Consider the following 15,066-nt stretch of genomic DNA (forward strand, 5'->3'; position numbering starts at 1 on the left):
CCATCTCAAAAAAAAAAAAAAAAATTAAATTTGTACTGAAAATATTCCCACAAAGAAAATGTCAGACCTGGATGGGATCGTTGGTAAATTCTATCAAATATTTAAGAAAGTAATAATACCAATATTTTATAAGATGTTTTGTAAAGTAGAAGAAAAGAATTGTCCCAGTTTGATTCACAAGGTCGACATTTCCAAAAATAGGCAAACATTGTGCAAGAAAACTAAATTACAGACCAATATCCCTCATTAACATGCATGTAAAATTTCTTAACAAAATATTTAGCAAATTGAATCCAGTAGTATATAGAAAAATGACATGTTATAACCAAGTGGGTTTTATTCCAGGAATGAGAGGTCAATTTAGTGTTTGGAAACCAGTGTAATTACCATATTAACAAAATAAAGGAGAAAAAAAATTACACAAGATTATCTTAATATATGCAGAAAATTATCTGACACAATTTAACACTAATTCTCTAAGAACTTTCAGAAAACTAAGAAGAGAAGGTAACTTTCATAATATGATAAAGGATAATGATAAAATCCCATAGTCATTATCATACGTAATGGTGAAAAACCAAGATGAGGAAGAAAACAAAGATATCATTGTCACCACTTCAACACTTTACAAAAATCGTAGTCAATGCAATAGGATCAAACTAAATAAAATGTGAGAGGAAGCAGAGCAAGATGGCTAAATAGAAACCTTCGCTGATTGTCTTCCCTGGAGAAACAGCAAATTTAACAACATCTACACAGAAAAACACCCTCATAAGAACCAAAAATCAGGCAAGCAAACAGTAGCTGATTTTAACTTCATATTACTGAAAGAGGCACTAAAGAGGGTAGGAGAGTCAGTCTTGTATTGCCAACACCAACCCTCCCTCATCTCCTGGCAGCAGCCACATGGCATAGAGACAAAACTGTATGCTTTGGGGAGGAGAGTGTAGTGACTGTGGGAATTGGCATTGGAACTTAGTGCTGCCAACACCAGGCAGAACTCAGCCAATGAACATGGAGGGAACATTTAGACCAGCCCTAGCCAGAGGGGAATTGCCCATTCTAGCAGTTGTAATTTGAGATACCACAAGCCTTGCTACTCTGGGTTTAAGCACTCTGGGGTTCTACATAAACTTGAAAGGCAGGCTAGGCCACAAGGACTGCAACTCCTAGGCAAGACTTAAGGCTGAGCTGGGTTTGTAGCCAGTGGACGTTGGGGGCAGGTGATTTAGCAAGACACCAGCCAGGGTGGCCAGGGAGCGCTTACACCACCCATCCCCCAACCCCAGGCAGCACAGCTCTCAGCTCCAAAAGAGATCCCGTCCTTCCACTTGAAGAGAGGACAAGGAAGAGTAAAGAAGACTTTGTCTTGCATCTTAGATAAGAGCTCAGCCACAGTATGATAGGTCACTGGGGAGAGTCGTAAAGCCTCCCACCCAGGTCCTACCTCCTGGACAATATTTCTAGACACACACTCAGCCAGAAGGTAAACTGCTGCCTTGAAGGGAAGGACCTGGCTCTGGAAGGATTCATCATCTGCCGACTAAAGAGCTCTTGGGCCTTGAAAAATCAGCACTGGTAACCAGGTAGTACATGCCATGGGCCTTGAGTGAGACTCTGAGATGTGCTGGTTTCAGGTGTGACTCAGCATATTCACAGTTGTGGTGGCTATGAGGAGAGACTCCTTCTGCTTGAGAAAAAGCAGAGGGAAGAATAAAGGGGACTTTGCCTTGCAGTTTAGGTACCAGCTTGGACACAGTGAAAAAGAACACCAGCTAGACTCTTGGGGTTCCCAACTCCAGGCCTTGGCTCTTGGACGGCATTTCCGGACCTACTCTGGGCCAGAGGGGAGCCCACTTCCCTGAAAAGTGAGTCTCAGGCCTGGCAGCATTCACCACAAGCTGACTGAAGAGCCCTCAGACCTTAAGTGAACATTCGTGGTAGAACATTAAGTGAATATTTCTGGCAGAAATCCCCATGAACTTGTGATGGTAGACATGGGGAGAGATGAGTCTGTCTGGGGAAAGGGAAGGGAAGAGTGGGAAGGACTTTATCCTGTGATTTTGGTGCCAGCCTAGTCACAGTAAAATAGAGCGCCAGCTAGATTTCTGAAGTTTCAGTGGCTCCTGGCTGGCATCTCTGGACTTGCCTGAGGCCTGGTGGTGGGGGATTGGGTTGGAACTTGGCACCCTGAAGGGAAGGACACAAGACTGCCTGGCTTCACCACCAAGTAGTGGTTACAGCAGGCTTTGGGAAAGACCCAGTGCTGTGCTAGTTTCAGGTCTGACCCAGCACAGTCCCAGTGGTGGTAGCCACAGTGGTGCTTGTGTTACCCCACCTCCAACTCATCAGAGAGCAGCTCACCAGAGAGAGAGAAGGGGAGAGAGAGAGAGAGAGAGAGAGAAAGAGAAAGAGAGAGAGAGAGTTTGTTTGGGAGAAAGTAAGGGAAAAATACAAGAGACTTTGCCTGGCAATCCAGAGAAATTTTCTGGATCTTATACAAAATTACCAAGATCATACCTCTAGGAGTCTGTAAGAATTACAGCATTACTGAGTTTGGAGTGCTCCCTAATGCACATATAGCTTCAGTGACCAAAAACTTGGATCACAACACCCAAATCCCTTCAAATACCTGGGAAGCCTTCCCAAGAAGGACAGGCACAAACAAGCCCAGACTCTGGAGACTACAATAAATATATAACTCTTCAATGCCCAGACATAGAGGAATATCCACAAACATTAAGAGTATCCAGGGAAACGTGACCTCACCAAATGAACTAAATAAGGCACCAGGGACCAATGCCAGAGAGACAGAGATATGTGACCTTTCAGACAGAGAATTCAAAATAGCTGTTTTGAAGAAACTCAAAGAAATTCAAGATAACAGAGAAGGAATTCAGCATTCTATTAGATAAAGTTAATGTAGACATTGAAATAATTAAAAAGAATGAAGCAGAAATTCTGGAACTGAAAATGCAATTCACATACTGAAGAATGCATCAATCTTAACAGCAGAATTGATCAGGCAGAAGAAATAATTAGTAAACTTGAAGACAGGCTATTTGAAAATACACAGTCAGAGGAGACAAAAAATATGAAAGAATGAAGCATGTCTACAAGATCTAGAAAATAGCCTAAAAGGGGCAAACCTAAGAATTATTGGCCTTAAAATAGGAAATTAATACATATCAGCAGAGAAAAACAGCTATATTTAAAGGAATACAGGAAGAAAGTAAAGAAGGAAAAAAAGGCCACAAAACAACAGAAAACAAATAATAAAATGGCAGCAGTAAATCCTTACTTGTCAATAATAAAACTGAATGTAAATAGACAAATCTCTCCAATCAAAAGACATAAAGTGGCTAAATAGATTTAAAATATAAGACAATGTTCTGTTGCTTACAGGAAAAATATGTTTTATGCCATTGGAAACCAAAAAAGACCAGGAATAGCTATATATGTATCAGATAAAATAGACAAAATAGATTTAAAGACTAATATGATAAGAAGAGACAAAGAAGGTCATTATATAATGATAAAAATGTCAATTCAGCAAGGGAATATAACAATTTTAAATATATATTCACCCAACACTGTAGCACTCAGATATATAAAGCAATTATTATTAGAGGTAAAGAAAGAGATAGACCCCAGTACAATAATAGCTAGTAAAGTCAGTACCCCACTTTCAGCATTAGACAGATAATCCAGGCAGAAAATCAAAATGAAACATTAGACTTAATCTGCACTATAAACCAAATGGACCTAGAACATTATTTACAGAACACTTAATCCAACAACTGCAGAATAAACACTTTTCTCTTCAGCATATGGATCATACTCAAGGATAGACCATATATTAGATCACAAAACAAGCCTTAAAATATTCCAAAAAAATTGAAGTAATATCAAGCATCTTCTCTGATCACAATGGAATAAAACTATAAAGTAATGAGAGGAATTAATAATTAGAATCTATTCAAGCACATGGGAATTAAACAATATGTTCTTAAATGATTATTGGGTCAATGAAGAGATTAAGAAATAAACGGAAAAATTTCTTGAAACAAAGGATAATGGAAAAACAAATACTAAAACCTATGGTATGCAGTGAAAGCAGTACTAAGAGGGAAGTTTGTAGCTATGAGTGCTTATGCCAAAAATAAGAAAAAATTCAAATAAACAAGCTAATGGTGCATCTTAAAGAACTTGAAAAGCAAGAGCAAACCAAACTCAAAATTAGTAGAACAGAAATAATAAAGATCACAACAGAAACAAATGAAATTGATATGAAAAATATAATAAAGATCAATGAAACAAAAAGTGTATTTTTTTGAAAAGATAAACAAAATTGAAAAAGCTTTAGCCAAACTAAGAAAAAAAGAGTGAAGACCCAAATAAATAAAATCAGAGATGAAAAAGAAGACATTGCAACCAGAGACGTTAAATCAATAGTACAGAAATTCAAGGGATCTTTCTTTTCTTGTTTGCAGAGGATACGATCTTACATTTGGAAACACCTAAAGACTCCACCAAAAAAGTATTAGAACTGATAAACAAATTCAGCATTGTAGCATATAAAGTCAACATACAAAAAACAGTAGCATTTCTATATACCAATAGAAAATAATCTGAAAAAAAAAAATCAAGAAAGTAGTCCCATTTACAGTAGCTACAAATAAAATACCCTGGAATTAACTAACAAAAGAAGTGAAAGATCTCTACAATGAAAACTATAAAACATTGATACAAAAAATTGAAGAGGACACACAGACACACACACACACAATGGAAAGATATTCCATGTTCATGGATTGTAAGAAGCAGCATTGTTAAAATATCCATACTACCCACAGCAATCTACAGATTTATTGCAATCCCTGTCAAAATATCAATGACATTCTTAACAGAAATGGAAAAATCAATCTTAAAATCTATATAAAACCACAAAAGACCCAGAATAGCCAAAGCTGTCCTGAGCAAAAAGAACAAAACTGGAGAAATTACATTACCTGATTCAAATGATTCTGTGGAGCTATAGTATCCAAAACAGCATGGCACTCACAAAAAAACAGATATAGAGGCCAATGGAACAGAATGGAGGACTCAGAAACAAATCCAGACTTCTACAGTGAACTTATTGACAATAAAAGTGCCAAAAATATACATGGGGGGAAAAACAGTCCCTTCAATAAATGGAGCTGGAAACATTGAATATCCACATGCAGAAGAATGAAACTAGATCTCTATCTCTCACCATATACAAACATGAAATCAAAATGGATTGAAGACTTAAATCTAAGACCTAAAACTGTGAAACAACCACAAGACAACATTGTGAAAATTCTACACAACAATTGGAGTGGGCAAAGAGTTCTTGAGTAACAACCCACAAGCACAGACAACCAAAGCAAAAATGGACAAATGGGATCATATCAATTTAAAAAGCTTCCTCACAGCAGGGAAACAATAGACAAAATGAAGAGATAACACACAAGATGGGAGAAAATATTTGCAAACTACCCACCTGACAAGGGACTAATAAGAAGAACATATAAGGAGCTCAAACGACTCTATAGGAAAAAAAACCTAATAATCCAATTAAAAAATGGGCAAAAGATTTGAATAGACATTTCTCAAAAGAAGATATACAAATAGCAAATAAGTATATGAATAGGTGTTGAATATCATTAAGAATCAGATAAATGCAAATCAAAACTACAATGAGATATCATCTCACTCCAGTTAAAATGGCTTTTATCCAAATGATGGACAATAACAAATGCTGACAAAATTGTGGAGAAAAGGGAACCCCAGTACAGTGTTGGTGGTAATGTAAATTAGTACAACCACTATGGAGAACCATTTGGAGGTTCCTCACAAAACTATAAATGGAGCTACCAGCATATGATCCAGCAATCTCACTGCTAGATATATATCCAAAAGAAAGAAAATCAGTATATCAAAGAGATACCTGCACTCTCATGGTTATTGCAGCACTATCCACAATAGCCAAGATTTGGAAGCAATCTAAATGTTCATCAACAGAAGGATGGATAAAGAAAATGTGGTACACATATACAATAGAGTACTATTCAACCATAGAAAAAATGAGAGCCAGTCATTTTCATCAACATAGATAAAACTGGAGATCATTATGTTAGGTAAAATAAGCCAGGCACAGAAAGACAAACTTTGCATGCTCTCACTTATTTGTAGGTGCTAAAAATTAAAACAATCTAACTCATGGAGATAGAGTAAAAGGATGATTACTTGAGTCTGGGAAGAGTAGTTGGGAAATTGGGAGGGGGAAGTGGGAATGAGTAATGGATACAAAGAAATAGTTAGAAACAATGGGTGACTATAGTCAAAATAATTTAATAATTTAATTGTACATTTTAAATATCTAAAAGAGTATAATTGGATTGTTTGTAACACAAAGGATAAATGCTTGAGGTGATGATGACTCCATTTACCTTGATGTGATTATTATACACTGTTTGCCTGTATCAGCATATCCCATATAGTCCACAAGTATGTAGACCTACTATGTATCCACAAAAATTAAATGTTTAAAATTTAAAAAATAAATAAAATGCATACAGTTGTAGAAAGAAATAAAACTGTATATCTTTGTATACATCATGATAATTTATATAGAAAATCATAAGAAAACTTCAAAAATCTACTAGATGACTTTGGCAAAGTCATAGGGTTCAATTTAATATAAGAACTGCATGGTGCTTCTATATACTGATAATAATAACTGGAAAATAAAATCTGATCAACTACACCATTTAGCATGTTATCTAAACATATGAACTATTTAAGAATAAAATATTTGCAAGATCTGTACTTTAAAAACTTCAAAACATGTTGAAAGAAATTAAAGATAACATAAACAAGTGTATACATATTCCGTGTTCATGCAACAAGAAACTCAATATGTTAAGATGTCAATTTTACTCAAATTGGTCTATAGATTGAATGATATGCTAATCAAAATCCCAACAGTCTTCTGATGTAGAAATTGGCAAATTGACTCTAAAATTTAAACAGAAATGCAAAGAACATAGAACATAGAATAGTCAAAGTAATTTTGAGGTAAAAAAGGAATAAAAATTCAAGATCTAACCATCTGATTTCAAGACTTCCTGTATGGTAACAGTGATATGGTTTGGACCTGTGTCCTTGCCAAATCTAAGAATTGTAATCCCCAGTGTTGGAGGTGGGGCCTACTGGGAGGTGATTGGATCTTGGGGAGTAGTTCTCATGAATGGTTTAAAACCATCCCCACTTGGTACGGTATAGTGAGTGAGTTCTCACAAGATCTGGTTGTTTAAAAGTGTGTGGCACCTCCCCTCCTCCCTTCTTGCTCCTGCTCTGGCCATGTAAGATGAGCCTGCTTCCCGCTGGCCTTCCGTCATGATTTTCAGTTTCTTGAGGCCTCTGCAATAGCAGAAGCCGCTATGCTTCCTATACAGCCTGAAGAGTCATGAGCCAATTAAACCCCTTTTCTTTATAAATTGCCAGTCTCAAGTATTTCTTTATAGCAGCCAACTGACTAATTAGAACTGACTAATGCAAACAGTAATCAAGATAATGCACTATTTGCATACAGATGGACCTGCAGACCACATATGTGGTCAACTCATTGTTTATAAAGGCAGCAAGGTAATTCAGTTAGGATGGTCTTTCCAATAAACAGTGCCCAAATCACTGAATAGACATGGATTAAATAAAAAGAACCTCAATGTGTTCCTCATGTCACATGGAAAAATTTACTCAGAATGGAGTATAGGTCTAAGTGTAAAAGCTGAAATCCTAAAAGAAAATGTAGGCAATGATCTTCACAATTATGGAGTAGGCAAACTTTTCAGGCCACACAAAGGACAAACTACAAAACATGGAGAAACTGAACTTCATCAAATTTTACAATTCAGTTATATGAAAGACACCAAAGAATATATTATCCAAGCACCATGTCTCATGCCTGTAACTCTAACACTTCAGGAGGCTCAGGCGGGAGGATCCCTTCAGCTCCAGAGTTTGAGGCTGCAATGAGCCATGATTGCACCACTGTACTCTAGCCTGGGTGAGAGAGCAAGACCCTGACTCAAAAAAAAAGAAAAAAAAAAAGAAAAAAAAGAAATAATATATAATATATAAAGAACTCTCACAACTCAGTAATAAGAAAAATTGAAACTACCTTTGCAGAAATTATAATAGTGAGAAAATTATGACACTGAAAGAAATCTAACCTGATTCCATCTAGCTTCTAAACTCCAACTGCCCTTGTTCATTCCTGGTCATAGGCTGAACTAACTTTGGAAGGAACTTAGTTTATAGTTTAACTTTGAAACAAAGATAACAGCCCTTTCCCAAAACCAACTCCCATCTTGCCTGGGGACCAGACTACCTTTATAGGAGTAATATCTTAGCCACAAGAGTAGAAATTATGTTCTGGAGCCATACAGCCAGAGGCCACAAGATGCTGAACCTCCCCAATTGCTCCCAGAGATAACATCAGTATTTTAAAACCTAAGACTGGTGCTCGAGATACTTTCCAGACCCTGCATTCTGATCCACCAGCTAGCACCCAGACCAGTAATCTGGCTCTACCAGTTCTGCGATCCCATCCAGGAACAGAAGACAAAAAGAGAAACCCACTTCAGTCCCCTACGATTTAATCTCTGACCTAACCAGTCAGCACTCTCTACTCTCTGGCCTCCTGTCTGCCAAATTATCCTTAAAAAAACCCCAGTCTAAAAATTTTCAGGGAGACTGATTTGAGCAATAAAAATCCAGTCTCCCATTCAGGTGGCTCTGAGTAAATTAAGCCCTCTCTATTGCAATTCCTTTACCTGGGCACGCAAAGGACAAACTCCTTGATAAATCACCTTTACTTGGGCAGCAGGCAAGGAGAACCCATTGGGCGGTTACAAAATGGCCCTGTTTTTTAAAATGGGCATAAGATTTTAGCAAACATTTTGCAAAAGAACTTCATGAATGGCCAATAAACACATGAAAAAACACTTAACATTACTAGTCATTAGGAAAATGTAATTAAAACAATGAGATACCACTTTATACCCATTTCAGATACAACCGTCAGATTTTTAATGGGCTAAAACAGAAACAACCCAAATGCCAATGGATACACATATTGGAGTACGTTTATATAATAGAGTACTACTCAGCCATGAAAAGCACGGACTAATGATGAACATACAGCAACACAGATTGAATCTCAAAAAACGTTCCGCTGACTTTTTAAAAAACCATCATATAACTTCATTTGTATGGAATTCTAGAAAAGGCAATACTAATCTACAATGACAGAAAGGAGACCAGTGGCTGTCCATGACCAGGGCTGGGGAGAGTGGTTACTCCAGTGGAAACCAGAATTCTTTTGGGTGATGTCAATTCTCCATGTCTTAATGTGGTTATGGTTACATAGGAGGATACATTCATCCAATTTATTAAAATGTAAAATAAAGTTAATTTTTTTAAAAGGGAGACTGTTTCTCCTCTCTGTTTCGTTTTGTTTTCCCCTTCACTTTTCAGAATTAAGCTGCATTTAGCAGACTTTCCTGGTTACTTTGAGTCAAGAACTTCTCAAAAAGTCTGTTGTTGAAGGGAGAATCACAATTAGACAATTAGAACAGCTTGATTTGACAACTAAATGTAGAAATTCCTAATGAAAAAAAAAAAAACCACTTGAAATGTTGCCACATATGGAATGGGCTGGAGAAGATATCACTGAAGTATCATTGCTGTAGTGCATCCTTTCTAGGGAAGGGAAGGGAGGCAAAGGACTATGAGCTCATCATTATCAAGGATTCTGAAACTTCAGTTCGTTTTTATTAATAAATTGCCTTCATGTGGCCGATGAATCGCTGGTCTGATTGGAAACTCTTTCCTGTACCGAAGAAACTGCACCAATTAACAATATTCATCTGCCAATTCAGCTCTGCAGGTTCAGGCTCATTTAACTTGACAAAAATAGCTTCTTTTTTCTTGAGTAGGGGAAGTTTTTCTCTACCTCCAGCCCTAGTGATGGGCAGAGATGGTGATGGAATCTTATTACAGCCTCCCTGTCCCTGATGCTCTTTATCCAGCCGCAGCGCCACAGGCTGCCCGTTTTTTTTTTGTTTTTTTGTTTTTTTTTTTTTTTGGATACCCATTTCACGACCTTCTTTGGTGTCTTTACCACAAAAGTCACTCTATGTCTTTTAGCCCAAAGCCCTACTGCAGTGTTCTCTTTTTCCCTTTACTCTTAATATCTTCTTTGTTCGTTCCTTCCCTTTTCCCCTTCTTCCCTTTTCCCCTTCTTCCCTTTTCCCCTTCTTCCCTTACCCCCTTTCATTTTTCCGTCTTTTTTTCTTTAATTCTTCACCAGCCCCTAGCATATTCTAAACTATTTGCCCCTTTCATGATGTAATCATGAACCCACCCCTACCATAGTAATCAGGTGATTTTTTTTTCTCTGTAGTTTTCGTACACTGAAGTGGTACCACCCTGCCCCATCACCATCAGCTCAACTTCATTTTAAATGTTCTTCTCTTACCCTTAGAGAGACTGGCCAGTTCTTCCCACCATTTCAGACCATCATCAATTTGTAAATATAGATTCATTTGCTGAGCCTCAGTTTTCTGCATAAAAGTAAATCCCTTTTGTGATACCTACAAAAGCCACAGAATCATCAACCACCGTTCAAAAGAGCAAATGATAGTCACTGCATCACAATGAACTTGATTCTAAAAAGCAAATTATTTGCTATATAATAGAAACAGGCAGGTTAAAACAATAATTGAGTATGAAAGATGTCAGAGAAAAACTTCCTTTAGATATGAGAAATGTGGATCTTTTTAAGTGTTATTTTCAAGAGTCTTAAGGCAACATTAGGATAATAACATAACATGAAAACTGTGGAGATAAATTGTGATCTCACGTTTGCTTTCGTTTGGTGTTTATTGTTTCATGGTTGTTTCTTATGTGGCTGGTCATCCGTAATCCAGTTTTTCTGTGGGTGTTTTATTTGCATTCTTTTTTCTTCCCTACCGTTGTATATTTGTGGTAGTATATTGTCATAAGCGTCTTGGTGCACAATACTGCTGAGTTATGGGTGGTTGGCTGGGCTGTTGTTCATTTTAGGCTGGTGTATTTGTAATTTTAGTTTTGGTATTTACCAGTTGTTTCTTTATTGTTTGATTTTGTCGTTTTACTTTTGCTACTTCGTTTTTTAGGACTTTTTTTTGTTTGTTTCTTTTTCCTTTTTTTTTTTCGTTTTAGCTCCTTTCTCTGTGTGTTGTTGAGTTTGCATTATAGTTGCATGGTCTTTGCTGATTGCAGTCTGTTCTTCCTGTGCTCTAGTTTTTTTTCTGTTTCTGTTTCCTTATTTTTGGGTCTGCTGGTTTGTGCCGCTATGTCCAGCTCATTTTTTTTTTTTTGTCTGGACTGGGATTAGCTTTTTTTTTCTTTTCTGTTGTTACACAGGTTGCTTGAGTTAATGTTCTCTCGTCAGTTTGGGATGGTGGTGGGCTTGTGGGTATGCGCTTTTGTGCCTTGCTTTGACTCCTTTTTTTTGTGTTGACCATTTTTCTTCTTGGTTTTTCGGCTGTATAGGTCTATGAGTGTTCATTTGTGAGTGCTTGTGGTGTGTTTTTTTTGTTTTTTTGTCTGGTTTTTTTCTTTTCCCTTTAGCGTGGATGCATGTTCACCGTAGTGGTTATTGTCTGTTTTCGTTTTTTGTTATGGTTGGTTGTGATCTCTTATCTTCATGTGCCGCTCAGTTTGTTAGGGTCTTGAAGAATGCATTATGCATGTTTTTCTTACGGTTTTGGTTTCTTTTTTTTTTTCTAACCCACACAGAATGCATAGAAGGTGGAGATTAGAGGGTGACTTCTGCACTCCATTCAGCAGATTCCAAGTTTCTCAATGTCCATGAAGAGTCTTCGCTCTAGAGCCTCAAGGTTACTAAACTGCCACTTTTCAAGGTTCCTATTCTTGCTGCTTTCTCCTCCACGCCTCAGTCTTTAACTCCTTTTGTCTTCCCAGTTTTTCCCAGATTCTGCCCATTTGGTCTCTGGAAGGGGTTGTCAGTCACTCGGCTCCATGGGTTTTATTGCTAGGTGGAGCCATAGTGAAGTTTCTATAACATAATCAGACTTATTATTTCAAGGCCAAGACTGATCTACTTTTATCAGTTAGAACTCCTTAGATTGCAAGTGACAGAAAGCCCAAGCCAAGGGACTTGGGTTAAGTTTGCCCTCAAGCACTCGCTTGTCCTTTTGGCTTCTAGTATGTCCTTGCCCTCATCTACTCAGGCTTTCCTACCAATTGCTGGCTGGCTACTCTATAGTGACTTAAGGTTCAACATCAGACACAGATACAACAGCCTTGCACAGACTTCTCCACCAGCATCATAGTTTCATAAAAATCTAATCCCTATAACAAACCTTTTAATCTATATTACTTCTCATGGTTCTACTTCACTGACTAATAATATGCCTTTACATAAGACATTCCAAGGTCTTGGAACAGTCTATGTGCATTGTATTCATCTGTTCTAGCACTGCTATAAATAAATACCTGAGAGTGAGTAATTTATAAAGAAAAGATGTTTAATTGGCTCACAGCACTGCAGGTTATACAGGAAGTATGGCAGCATCTGCTTCTTGGGAGGCCTCAGGAAACTTACAATAATGGCAGAAGGCGAAGGGGAAGCAGGCACGTCTTACATGGCCAGAGCAGGAGGAAGAAGAGGTGGAGGGGCAGGCTAGGCAGGTGCCACAGACTTTTAAACAACCAGATCTGGTGAGAACTCTATCATGAGAACAGCACCCAAGGGATGGTGCTAAACCATTCACGAAGGATCCACCCCCATGATCTAATCACCTTCCAGCAGGCCCCACCTCCAGCACTGGGGATTGTAATCCCCAATGTTGGAGATTTGGTGGGGACATAGATACAAACCATATCACACATATACTCTGTCTGCCACTCTCCTGATGAAAAATTGCAATCTAGTTTAGACAGTCGGTCTTAGTAATAGTGAGCATTCTCTTTTTATGTTTTATTGAAGTCATTAGTACAAATAATTATAAAGCTTGAGTCACTATTTAATATCATGTCATAAGCATTATTCATGCCCTTGCACAGTCTTTATAACCATTATTTTTAAAAGGCTTGACAATATTTGAGTGGATGCTCTATAATTTCACTTTCCTATTGTTGTCACTGTGGGTATTTTCCAATATCTTACTGTTATGAATAATGATCTGAGGTACTCCTTCATGCATATAATTTTTCCATATTTTTGGAATATTTGGTTAGTCTATAATTTCATAAATTGAGAGTAAAGATATGTAAAAGGTATGAACCTTTGTATTGCTTTTGATTCATATTGTTTAATTGCTTTCAGAAGGACTAGGACAATTACAATCCCGTTAGTAATTGGTAATATCCTTGCTAACTTTGATTGTCCAGCTTGGAATGAGTTGTACATTCACCTGACTGTGATGAAGCAGCTGGTCCTGCAGCTCGAGCAGTGGGGTTTCTGAGTCTATGGAGTTTTTCTTGTTGATTCTCAGTTCATGGTGGAGTCATTCAAGTATATTTCTGGCATCTTGGCAGTCCTAAGTGCCATGCTCTCTCTAGAAATGCTACAAGTTAACATCGTGATCAAAATGTAGCTGCAGAGTAAAAAAGCTAAAAAGGAAACTGAGAGTTTCTCGATCCAGACATGGATTCCTTATTCGATTATTCTACAAATGACTTAAGAAGCAAAAAATTCAAAAAAGTAACTAAAGCTGTATGTGGACTGATGACTGCAGCATAGTTCTCTTCTTACCTCATGATCAGTCAGATGAAGAAAGTACGAACATTGTCTTATAGCATATTGATTTTGCCATTCAATGTGGAGAAGATTCAAAATTTAAATAACCAAAGGAACATGAGAATAAGTCTTGTATGTTTGATGAATATTTTCAAGAACACCAGGATGAATGAAGAGTTTACTAGGGAGTAACTGTCCATACGTGAAGAGCCTGTGGCCAAACCGGCAGAATGTTCTTCTCTTCGAAGGATGCAGTAGTAGAAAGCTACATATTTTAATGAAATAAAAAGTACATTTTTTTTTTATCAGCAGCATGCCTGAATCAAGTTTTGAATTATTCTGAAACTGTTGCTGCTTAATGTGGAAACTTGTAGTATTATTTTGAGAGCATCAATTTAAATTTAAAAGTCAAAATTGAAATGAATGCACATATATTTGTATATAAATTAGCTGTGCAACAGTTAATAAGGCTAGTACAACCTTATTTTTACTGTTTGTATTGTTTCTGAGGTGCAGAAATTGTTGTAACAAAATATACATGTCTATCCAGAGGGAAATATCTGGAAGGATATAGGTAAGACCACTGCCCATCTGTATCTTACCATTTCCCTACATTGAAAATGTATTATTTATATAATTAAAAAATTTAAAAGGGAATATCATTTTAAAGTCTTTCCTGATTTAACAGAAAAATGTACCTATTCAATTTGAAAGGCATTCTATATTGCCTGTTTTATGCTAGTATCTATATTCTGCTTTACAATATCTAGAAAGTATCAATATCTTTACTGATCCTGAGTATACCTGAAATACGTGAAAGACACATTCCCTAGACATTAATTTCTGAGTTGTGAATGCAATCTGCCAAAAATCTAAGGATTTGACCACATATTTTCTAATTAAACTAGGATACTTATTTGGATCATTTTTGTAATTGGAAAGGTTAAGAGAATCATCAGTGGAGATAATGTTGAAGCTATAAAAACACTGCAATTAACATCTCATCTTTTAAAATTTTAGGCAATAGCACTTTTGCTCTTCAGAATAGCATCTTAAGGGAAAGCATATTGAATTCAATCTGTTGTGTGAAATATTTTCAGTTAGAGAAGGTACAGTATGTATATATAAATGAATGTACAGACTGCTGATGATTTATTTTGGATCTATAGCAGCCTTGGAAATAGAACTGAGTTTTATATAGATCTTTCAGAGTCAGGGTAGCCCTA

At 37.0% G+C, this 15,066-nt stretch overlaps 1 pseudogene; it reads left to right on the forward strand.

The window, feature by feature from the left end:
• Positions 1-14,013, forward strand: part of LOC105527552 — a 53,693-nt pseudogene extending 39,680 nt beyond the window's left edge.
• Positions 14,014-15,066: the final 1,053 nt, after the last annotated feature.

The sequence above is a fragment of the Colobus angolensis genome, unplaced genomic scaffold (genome assembly GCF_000951035.1).
Source record: "Colobus angolensis palliatus isolate OR3802 unplaced genomic scaffold, Cang.pa_1.0 Scaffold63, whole genome shotgun sequence".
In the NCBI taxonomy this organism is placed as follows: domain Eukaryota; kingdom Metazoa; phylum Chordata; class Mammalia; order Primates; family Cercopithecidae; genus Colobus; species Colobus angolensis.